The following is a 12,033-nucleotide window of genomic DNA, read 5'->3' on the forward strand; positions in this document are numbered from 1 at the left end:
ATATATATATATATATATATATATATATATATAGCGCACGTGTGTGTGTGTGTGTGTGTGTGTTTGCTTTAGGGTGCGCACCCTAATGCAATAAACAAAACTGACAGCGCTCAAGGGCTGGGATGATCCGTAGTAATGAACTCATTGCCAATTTATTCACAAAAAAAGTTTAAACATTACCTAGTCCATTGAGCATAAAGTAGAAACGTTACTACTTAATGTTCAATGGATTACGTATGGATTTAAACTTTGTGAATAAATTGCCAACTAGTTCATTTGGTGCACATTGTGGATTATTGCAGTCACTTTTTACTACTGATCATCCCAGCCCTTGAACGCTGGCAGTTTTGTTTGTTCCCAGTCTTCCAGCATCCAATCCAATGTTTTTTGACAGCAGCAAAGTCAAGCTGTGTTTACATGATGCCCATATTGAGTGGCTTTACAGCTAATAGCACCTGTCACTCAGTATTCATTACCCTAATGCAATAGGCTGCGCACACCTATGGTTGGGAGGCAAGTAAACACATTGACTCTGAAGTTGTTGTGATGAAAGCAGAAAAAATGGTCATTAGAGCTTGTTGAGTATGGGGCTGCATAGTTGCAGACTGGTCAGGGTGCCAACACTGACCTGTGTCCACAGCCAAATGCACCAATGGGCACGTGAGGACCAGAACTGGACCACATAACAATGGAAGAAGGTGGCCCGGTCTGAGGAATCAAATTCTCTTTTACATCATGTGGATTGGTGGGTGCCTGTGTGTCGCTTACCTGGGGAATGAATGGCATCAGGCTGCTGTATGAAAAGAAGGCAAGTCAGTGGCGGCAGTGTGATGCTTTGGGTAATGTTTTGCTGGGAAACCTTGGGTCCTGCCATTCGTGTGGATGTTACTTGACACATACCACCTACTTAAATGTTGCTGACCAAGTACTTCCCTTTATGGAAATGGTATTCCCTGATGGCGGTGACCTCTTTCCACAGGTTAATGCACCTTGCCACACTGCAACAATGGTTCAAGAGAGGTTTGAGGAACACAAAGATTAGTTTGGTACGTTGACCTGGCCTCCAAATTCTCCAGATCTCAAGCCAATGGAGCACCTGTGGGATGTGCTAGAAACACAAGTCCAATCCATGGACACCCCACTTCACAAAGTAAAGGATTTGCTGCTGACAGCTTGGTGCCAGAAACCATAGCATACCTTCAGAGATGAAGGGGAGTCTATGGGGTTTATTTACTAAAGGCAAATCCACTTTCCACTACAAGTACGCTGGCTGTAGATCTTAGGGGGGCATGCAAGGAAAATAAAAAACAGTATTTTTGCTTACACATGATTGGGTGATAAAATCATCAGCGCCTCCCCTCATTTCAGATCTTCCACTCTGCAGATCTGCAGCGACTGCACTTCCAATTGCACTTGTAGCGCAAAGTGGATTTGCTTTTAGTAAATAAACCCCTATGTCTCTATGTGTCAGGGCTGTTTTGGCGACAAAAGGGGCTGTTTATGAGGCAAAAATGCTTTTTCTTCTTAACCCCCTTCCGCCTAACCGCAATTCAACCGTTTAAGAGTTTTAAAAGCCGGGGGCAGAGGCGGCATTTGGGTCATGTGACCGCTGTGATTTGCAGTCACATGATCAGAAAGTCCCTGACCACAAGTACGCAACGGGAGCTTACGATCCTTGCCATCTACCCTGTTGGGAGCATGCAGGGAGTGTGCTCTCAGCACGGTAAGTTGTTTACACAGAGCCACATATAGGCGGCCGCTCTACATTAATGCCCACATGCTGAGAGGCCACATACAGTTGTGCTCAAAAGTTTACATACCCTGGCAGAATTTATGATTTCTTGGTCATTTTTTTGAGAATATGAATGATAACTTTTCTTTCACTCATGGTTAGTGTTTTGCTGAAGCCATTTATTATCAATCAACTGTGTTTACTCTTTTTAAATCATAATCACAACAGAAACTAACCAAATGACCCTAATCAAAAGTTTACATACCCCAGTTCTTAATACTGTGTATTGCCCCCTTTAACATCAATGACAGCTTGAAGTCTTTTGTAGTATTTGTGGATGAGGTTCTTTATCTTCTCAGATGTTAAAGCTGCCCATTACTCTTGGCAAAAAGCCTCCAGTTCCTGTAAATTCTTGGGCTGTCTTGCATTAACTACATGTTTGAGATCTCCCCAGAGTGGCTCAATGATATTGAGGTCATGGGACTGAGATGGCCACTCCAGAACCTCCTTCACTTTATTCTGCTGTAGCCAATGACAGGTAGACTTGGCCTTGTGTTTTGGATCATTGTCATGTTGGAATGTTAAAGTACGTCCCATGTGCAGCGTCCTGGCTGATGAATGCAAATGTTCCTCCAGTATTTTCTGATAAAAAACTGCTTTCATCTTGCCAACAATTTTGATCAATTTTCCTGTGCTGTTGTAGCTCACACATCCCCAAAACATCAGCGATCCATGTTTCACAGTAGGAATGGTGTACCTTTCATAATAGGCCTTGTTGACTCCTCTCCAAATGTAGCGTTTATGGTTGCGGCCAAAAAGCTCAATTTTGGTCTCATCACTCCAAATGACTTTGTGCCAGAAGGTTTGAGGCTTGTCTCTATGCTGTTTGGCGTATTGCAAGTGGGATACTTTGTAGCATTTGCGTAATAATGGCTTTATTCTGGCGACTCGACCATGCAGCCCATCTTTCTTCAAGTGCCTCCTTATTGTGCATCTTGAAACAGCCACACCATGTTTTCAGAGAGTCCTGTATTTCACCTGAAGTTATTTGTGGGTTTTTCTTTGCATCCCAAACAATTTTCCTGGCAGTTGTGGCTGACATTTTAGTTGGTCTACCTGACCAAGGTTTGGTTTCAACAGAAACCCGCATTTTCAATTTTTTGATTAGAGTTTGAACACTGCTGATGCATTCTCAATTCCTTGGATATCTTTTTATATCCCTTTCCTGTTTTATACAGTTCAACTACCTTTTCCAAGCATATCCTTTGACAATTCTTTTGATTTCGCCATGACATGAAACCAGAAATGTCAGTGCATCACTGGATGCAAGGGTCTGTCAGGAGTCCAGAAACTCATTGACCTTTTCTACACACACACTAATTACAAGCAAACAGATCACAGGTGAGGATGGTTACCTTTAATAGCCATTCAAACCCCTTTGTGTCAACTGGTGTGCATGTTAATCAAGCCAAAAATCACCAGGGTATGTAAACTTTTAAACAGGGTCATTTGGGTAGTTTATGTTTGATTGTGATTTAAAAAGAGTAAACACAGTTTATTGATAATAAATGGCTTCAGCCAAACACTAACCATGAGTGAAAGAAATGTTTTTGTGTAAAGCCTCATTCACACGAGGAGGACTTCGCTTCCACGGAGCCCGCCTAGGTCCGCCGGCTCATCGGGAGATCTCTCCGTTGATCTCCGCTGAGCCAGCGGATGACAGGTCCCTCTCTGCTTACTGAGCGGGGAGGGGCTTGTCAGGTGCCGCTGATTCCTATGGAGGGATCGGATGAAAACGGACAGCATGTCCGTTTTCATCAGATCTCACCCGATCTGATCCGCCAGTGACAGATCCGGATGTAGGGCCATCTCTCTGCTTTTAGCGGATTGGACAGGGTCGGATGTCAGTGGGCATGTCTCCGCTGACATCTGTCGCTCCATAGGCTAACATGGAGCGCCCGTTCAGGTCTGCCGTCAAAACTGACAGGCGGACCTGAATGGTCCGATCGTGTGAAAGGGGCCTTATTCATATTCTCTGAAAAATGGCCAAGAAATCATAAATACTGCCAGGGTATGTAAACTTATGAGCACAACGGTATAAGCGTACTATCGGCACCTAGAGGTAAAATACATTCTTATTAGTTAATGTTTTCAAGTTAATTTAATTTCCTTTTTTGGATAGAGAAGAGAATGGTTTAGACAATGACAGAGTGCAGATCAGTGTGTTCTGGTGAACACAAAAAGCACAGATGGGGAGATTGTCACACTAACATCACTTGTGTTAGTATGACGATCTGTCATTTTTTTTTTTTTTTGTTCAGCCCACTAGGTTGAGCGAAAAAAATTTAAGAACACTTCTAGTGTGTACCCGGCTTTAAAAGAGATGCTTTGGCTTTACGTACACTACAGGCTGGGTTCACACATGTGAGGTGTGAATTGATGCTCCGTATTCACAGCTAATTGACAAAGTAGTTGTTCAGCATTTCACGTCAGTTTTTGATCAGGATCAGGTCAAGATTGCATCAATATCAGGTCAGGTTTACATCAGGATCAGGTCAGGATTTTATCATGTTCACAACGGAATGTATCTGCAAATCAGATGCATTCCCATAGAAGATAATGTGCTTGCAATTCGCACTGCAATGCCCTGAAAACGCACACGTTTTTTGGGCAATGCAGAGTGCAAATGCAACGCCCTTATGTGAACCAGCCTCATTCGAATGAACGTATTTTAAAATGTCACGCGAATTGGATGCAGTGTTATCCGCATCCAATTCTCATAGGTGTGAACCCAGCCTTAAAGTTGGTAGTAGGTAGATACAAAAGACGAAAAAAATAATGCAGATTTGAAATCCTTAACACATAATTAAATGTAAGCAAGTATCCGAATTTGACCGGGTATCATTCTCTTGCAGTCCCTGCATAGTGAGAGGAAGAAGCAGCACAAGATATATTGTATACTAACAAATTTGAAATCATATAGAAAGTCTTATTTCCTCGTTACATATGCAGGTGTAGATTCCTGATTTGTACTGCTACACAATGGCTGTGCTCTACTGCCTCTTCTTAACCACTTAAGGACTAGCCTCGTTTTGAGATTTTGGTGTTTACAAGTTTAACCACTTAAGGACCGCCTAACGCCGATTTACGTCGGCAAGGCGGCACGGGCAGGCAAAATCACGTACATGTACGTGATTTGCCTCTCGCGGGTGGGGGGTCCGATCGGACCCCCCCCCGGTGCCCGAAGCGGTCCCGTTCTGTTCCCCGGCGATCCGAGATGAGGGGGAGGCCATCCGTTCGTGGCCCCCCCCTCGCGATCGCCGCCGGCCAATGGGAACACTCCTTTGCTGCTGTATGCTAAACAGCAGCAAAGGAAATGATGTCATCTCCCCTCGGCTCGGTATTTTCCGTTCCAGCGCCGAGGGGAGAAGACATCAATGTGAGTGCACAACACACACACACACAGTAGAACATGCCAGGCATACAAAACACCCCGATCCCCCCCCCGATCGCCCCCCGACCCCCCCCCAATCACCCCCCCCCCCCCCTGTCACAAACTGACACCAGCAGGTTTTTTTTTTTTTTTTTTTTTCTGATTACTGCATAGTGTCAGTTTGTGACAGTTACAGTGTTGGGACAGTTAGTATTACCCCCCTTTAGGTCTAGGGTACCCCCCTAACCCCCCCTAATAAAGTTTTAACCCCTTGATCACCCCCTGTCACCAGTGTTGCTAAGCGATCATTTTTCTGATCGCTGTATTAGTGTCGCTGGTGACGCTAGTTAGTGAGGTAAATATTTAGGTTCGCCGTCAGCGTTTTATAGTGACAGGGACCCCCATATACTACCTAATAAATGTTTTAACCCCTTGATTGCCCCCTAGTTAACCCTTTCACCACTGATCACCGTATAACCGTTACGGGTGACGCAGGTTAGTTCGTTTATTTTTTATAGTGTCAGGGCACCCGCCATTTATTACCTAATAAAGGTTTAGCCCCCTGATCGCCCGGCGGTGATATGCGTCGCCCCAGGCAGCGTCAGATTAGCGCCAGTACCGCTAACACCCACGCACGCAGCATGCGCCTCCCTTAGTGGTATAGTATCTGAACGGATCAATATCTGATCTGATCAGATCTATACTAGCGTCCCCAGCAGTTTAGGGTTCCCAAAAACACAGTGTTAGCGGGATCAGCCCAGATACCCGCTAGCACCTGCGTTTTGCCCCTCCGCCCAGCCCACCCAAGTGCAGTATCGATCGATCACTGTCACTTACAAAACACTAAACGCATAACTGCAGCGTTCACAGAGTCAGGCCTGATCCCTGCGATCGCTAACAGTTTTTTTGGTAGCATTTTGGTGAACTGGCAAGCAAGCACCAGGCAGCGTCAGGTTAGCGCCAGTACCGCTAACACCCACGCACGCACCGTACACCTCCCTTAGTGGTATAGTATCTGATCGGATCAATATCTGATCCGATCAGATCTATACTAGCGTCCCCAGCAGTTTAGGGTTCCCAAAAACGCAGTGTTAGCGGGATCAGCCCAGATACCTGCTAGCACCTGCGTTGTGCCCTTCCGCCCGGCCCAGCCCAGCCCACCCAAGTGCAGTATCGATCGATCACTGACACTTACAAGGCACTAAACGCATAACTGCAGCGTTCGCAGAGTCAGGCCTGATCCCTGCGATCGCTAACAGTTTTTTTGGTAGCATTTTGGTGAACTAGCAAGCACCGGCCCCAGGCAGCGTCAGGTTAGCGCCAGTACCACTAACACCCACGCACGCAGCATACGCCTCCCTTAGTGGTATAGTATCTGAACGGATCAATATCTGATCCGATCAGATCAGATCTATACTAGCGTCCCCAGCAGTTTAGGGTTCCCAAAAACGCAGTGTTAGCGGGATCAACCCAGATACCTGCTAGCACCTGCGTTTTGCCCCTCCGCCCGGCCCAGTCCAGCCCACCCAAGTGCAGTATCGATCGATCACTGTCACTTACAAAACACTAAACGCATAACTGCAGCGTTCGCAGAGTCAGGCCTGATCCCTGCGATCGCTAACAGTTTTTTTGGAAGCTTTTTATTGAACTGGCAAGCACCAGCGGCCTAGTACACCCCGGTCGTAGTCAAACCAGCACTGCAGTAACACTTGGTGACGTGGCGAGTCCCATAAGTGCAGTTCAAGCTGGTGAGGTGACAAGCACAAGTAGTGTCCCGCTGCCACCAAAAAGACAAACACAGGCCCGTCGTGCCCATAGTGCCCTTCCTGCTGCATTCGCCAATCCTAATTGGGAACCCACCACTTCTGCAGCGCCCGTACTTCCCCCATTCACATCCCCCAACGAAATGCAGTCGGCTGCATGAGAGGCATTTTTATGTGCTCCTGAGTACCCCTACCCAACGAACCCCCCCCAAAAAGATGTTGTGTCTGCAGCAAACGCGGATATAGGCGTGACACCCGCTATTATTGTCCCTTCTGTCCTGACAATCCTGGTCTTTGCATTGGTGAATGTTTTGAACGCTACCATACACTAGTTGAGTATTAGCGTAGGGTACAGCATTGCACAGACTAGGCACACTTTCACAGGGTCTCCCAAGATGCCATCGCATTTTGAGAGACCCGAACCTGGAACCGGTTACAGTTATAAAAGTTAGTTACAAAAAAAGTGTAAAAAAAAAAAAAATATATATAAAATAAAAAAAAATAGTTGTCGTTTTATTGTTCTCTCTCTCTATTCTCTCTCTCTATTGTTCTGCTCTTTTTTTACTGTATTCTATTCTGCAGTGTTTTATTGTTATTGTTATTGTTATTATGTTTTATCATGTTTGTTTTTCAGGTATGTAATTATTTATACTTTATTGTTTACTGTGCTTTATTGTTAACCATTTTTTTGTCTTCAGGTACGCCATTCACAACTTTGAGTGGTTATACCAGAATGATGCCTGCAGGTTTAGGTATCATCTTGGTATCATTCTTTTCAGCCAGCGGTCGGCTTTCATGTAAAAGCAATCCTAGCGGCTAATTAGCCTCTAGACTGCCTTTACAAGCCGTGGGAGGGAATGCCCCCCCCCCCCACCGTCTTCCGTGTTTTTCTCTGGCTCTCCTGTCTCAACAGGGAACCTGAGAATGCAGCCGGTGATTCAGCCAGCTGACCATAGAGCTGATCAGAGACAAGAGTGGCTCCAAACATCTCTATGGCCTAAGAAACCGCAAGCTACGAGCATTTTATGACTTAGATTTCGCCGGATGTAAATAGCGCCATTGGGAAATTGGGGAAGCATTTTATCACACCGATCTTGGTGTGGTCAGATGCTTTGAGGGCAGAGGAGAGATCTAGGGTCTAATAGACCCCAATTTTTTCAAAAAAGAGTACCTGTCACTACCTATTGCTATCATAGGGGATATTTACATTCCCCGAGATAACAATAAAAATGATTAAAAAAAAAAAAAAATGAAAGGAACAGTTTAAAAATAAGATAAAAAAGCAAAAAAATAATAAAGAAAAAAAAAAAAAAAAAAAAAAAGCACCCCTGTCGCCCCCTGCTCTTGCGCTAAGGCGAACGCAAGCGGCGGTCTGTCGTCAAACGTAAACAGCAATTGCACCATGCATGTGAGGTATCGCCGCGAAGGTCAGATCGAGGGCAGTAATTTTTGCAGTAGACCTCCTCTGTAGATCTAAAGTGGTAACCTGTAAAGGCTTTTAAAGGCTTTTAAAAATTTATTTATTTTGTTGCCACTGCACGTTTGTGCGCAATTGTAAAGCATGTCATGTTTGGTATCCATGTACTCGGTCTAAGATCATCTTTTTTATTTCATCAAACATTTGGGCAATATAGTGTGTTTTAGTGCATTAAAATTTAAAAAAGTGTGTTTTTTCCCCAAAAAATGCGTTTGAAAAATCGCTGCGCAAATACTGTGTGAAAAAAAAAAATGAAACACCCACCATTTTAATCTGTAGGGCATTTGCTTTAAAAAAATATATAATGTTTGGGGGTTCAAAGTAATTTTCTTGCAAAAAAAAAAAAACTTTTTCATGTAAAAAATAAGTGTCAGAAAGGGCTTTGACTTCAAGTGGTTAGAAGAGTGGGTGATGTGTGACATAAGCTTCTAAATGTTGTGCATAAAATGCCAGGACAGTTCAAAACCCCCCCAAATGACCCCATTTTGGAAAGTAGACACCCCAAGCTATTTGCTGAGAGGCATGTCGAGTCCATGGAATATTTTATATTGCGACACAAGTTGCGGGAAAGAGACAAATTTTTTTTTTTTTTTTTTTTTTTTTGCACAAAGTTGTCACTAAATGATATATTGCTCAAACATGCCATGGGAATATGTGAAATTACACCCCAAAATACATTCTGCTGCTTCTCCTGAGTACGGGGATACCATATGTGTGAGACTTTTTGGGAGCCTAGCCGTGTACGGGACCCCGAAAACCAAGCACCGCCTTCAGGCTTTCTAAGGGGCGTGAATTTTTGATTTCACTCTTCACTGCCTATCACAGTTTCGGAGGCCATGGAATGCCCAGGTGGCACAAAACCCCCCCAAATGACCCCATTTTGGAAAGTAGACACCCCAAGCTATTTGCTGAGAGGTATAGTGAGTATTTTGCAGACCTCACTTTTTGTCACAAAGTTTTGAAATTTGAAAAAAGAAAAAAAAAAAAAGTTTTTTCTTGTCTTTCTTCATTTTCAAAAACAAATGAGAGCTGCAAAATACTCACCATGCCTCTCAGCAAATAGCTTGGGGTGTCTACTTTCCAAAATGGGGTCATTTGGGGGGGGTTTGTGCCACCTGGGCATTCCATGGCCTCCGAAACGGTGTTAGGCAGTGAAGAGTAAAATCAAAAATTCACGCCCTTAAAAACGCTGAAGGCGGTGATTGGTTTTCGGGGCCCCGTACGCGGCTAGGCTCCCAAAAAGTCCCACACATGTGGTATCCCCATACTCAGGAGAAGCAGCTAAATGTATTTTGGGGTGCAATTCCACATAGGCCCATGGCCTGTGTGAGCAATATATCATTTAGTGACAACTTTGTGCAAAAAAAAAAAAAAAAAAAAAAAAAGTGTCACTTTCCCGCAACTTGTGTCAAAATATAAAATATTCCATGGACTCAATATGCCTCTCAGCAAATAGCTTGGGGTGTCTACTTTCCAAAATGGGGTCATTTGGGGGGGGGTTGTGCCACCTGGGCATTCCATGGCCTCCGAAACTGTGATAGGCAGTGAAGAGTGAAATCAAAAAGTTACACCCTTAGAAATCCTGAAGGCGGTGATTGGTTTTCGGGGTCCCATACGCGGCTAGGCTCCCAAAAAGTCCCACACATGTGGTATCCCCGTACTCAGGAGAAGTAGCTGAATATATTTTGGGGTGCAATTCCACATAGGCCCATGGCCTGTGTGAGCAATATATCATTTAGTGACAACTTTTTGTAAATATTTTTTTTTTTTTTTTTTTTGTCATTATTCAATCACTTGGGACAAAAAAAATAAATATTCAATGGGTTCAACATGCCTATCAGCAATTTCCTTGGGGTGTCTACTTTCCAAAATGGGGTCATTTGGGGGGGTTTTGTACTGCCCTGCCATTTTAGCACCTCAAGAAATGACATAGGCAGTCATAAACTAAAAGCTGTGTAAATTCCAGAAAATGTACCCTAGTTTGTAGACGCTATAACTTTTGCGCAAACCAATAAATATACGCTTATTGACATTTTTTTTACCAAAGACATGTGGCCGAATACATTTTGGCCTAAATGTATGACTAAAATTGAGTTTATTGGATTTTTTTTATAACAAAAAGTAGAAAATATCATTTTTTTTCAAAATTTTCGGTCTTTTTCCGTTTATAGCGCAAAAAATAAAAACTGCAGAAGTGATCAAATACCATCAAAAGAAAGCTCTATTTGTGGGAAGAAAAGGACGCAAATTTCGTTTGGGTACAGCATTGCATAACCGCGCAATTAGCAGTTAAAGCGACGCAGTGCCAAATTGGAAAAAGACCTCTGGTCCTTAGGCAGCATAATGGTCCGGGGCTCAAGTGGTTAAAACATTTTTTTTGCTAGAAAATTACTTCGAACCCCCAGACATTATATATATTTTTTTCCAACACCCTAGAGAATAAAATGGCGGTCATTGCAATACTTTTTTTTTTTTTACACCGTATTTGCGCAGCAGTCTTACAAGCACACTTTTTTTGGAAAAAATTCACTGTATTGAATAAAAAAAATAAGGCAACAGTAAAGTTAGCCCAATTTTTTTATATTGTGAAAGATAATGTTACGCCGAGTAAATTGATACCCGACATGTCACGCTTCAAAATTGCGCCCACTCGTGGAATGGCGTCAAACTTTTATCCTTAAAAATCTCCATAGGTGACACTTAAAAAATTCAACAGGTTGCATGTTTAGAGTTACAGAGGGGGTCTGAAGCTAGAATGATTGCTCTTGCTCTAACGATCGCGGCGATACCTCACATGTGTGGTTTGACCAATGTTTTCATATGTGGGCGCTACGCACATATGCGTTCGATTCTGCGCGTGAGCTCGTTGGGAGGGGGTACTTTAAAATTTTTTTTCTTATTTTACTTGATTTTATTTTTTTTTTGGTTCACTTTTATTCCTATTACAAGGAATGTAAACATCCCTTGTAATAGAAAAAAGCATGACAGATCCTCTTAAATACGAGATCTGGGGTCAAAAAGTCCTCAGATTTCATATTTGGACTAAAATACAATAAAAAAAAAAAAAAAATGTTGTCATTTGAAAAAATGACATTAAAAAATGTCCCTTTAAGACGTATGGGCGGAAGTGACGTTATGACGTCGCTTCCGTCCTGCTATGGCATGGAGACGAGTGGGGGCCATCTTAGCCTCATTCGTCTCCATACCCAGCCACAACAATGTACCCGATCGCCTCCGCCGCTGCCGACAGCTCTGGTAAGAATCCGCAGCAGAGACCACCATTATCGTAAACACGACTGGCTCCTGAAGAGATGGATACCTTGGTTGTGGCAGCAGCTGCTGCCGTTACCGAGATATCCATCTTCAAAGTGCCAACGTATATGTACAGGAGGCGGTCGGTAAGTGGTTAAAATGCAAGTGTAGCAGAATAAATGGAAAATATTACAAGAGAAAACATTTAAAGGTTATGTTCACCCTTGGCACATTACACCCATATTTGGGTTGCGATATATTCCAGGACCCCCCTCTCTCTGGCAATCGCTGTCACAATTAAAATTGGTGCAGCAGCATTCATTCATAGCAATATGTGAATGAATAAACAGAGAGTCCTATCTGCCACCACGGCAAA

The sequence above is a fragment of the Aquarana catesbeiana genome, linkage group LG04 (assembly GCF_042186555.1).
Source record: "Aquarana catesbeiana isolate 2022-GZ linkage group LG04, ASM4218655v1, whole genome shotgun sequence".
In the NCBI taxonomy this organism is placed as follows: Eukaryota; Metazoa; Chordata; class Amphibia; order Anura; family Ranidae; genus Aquarana; species Aquarana catesbeiana.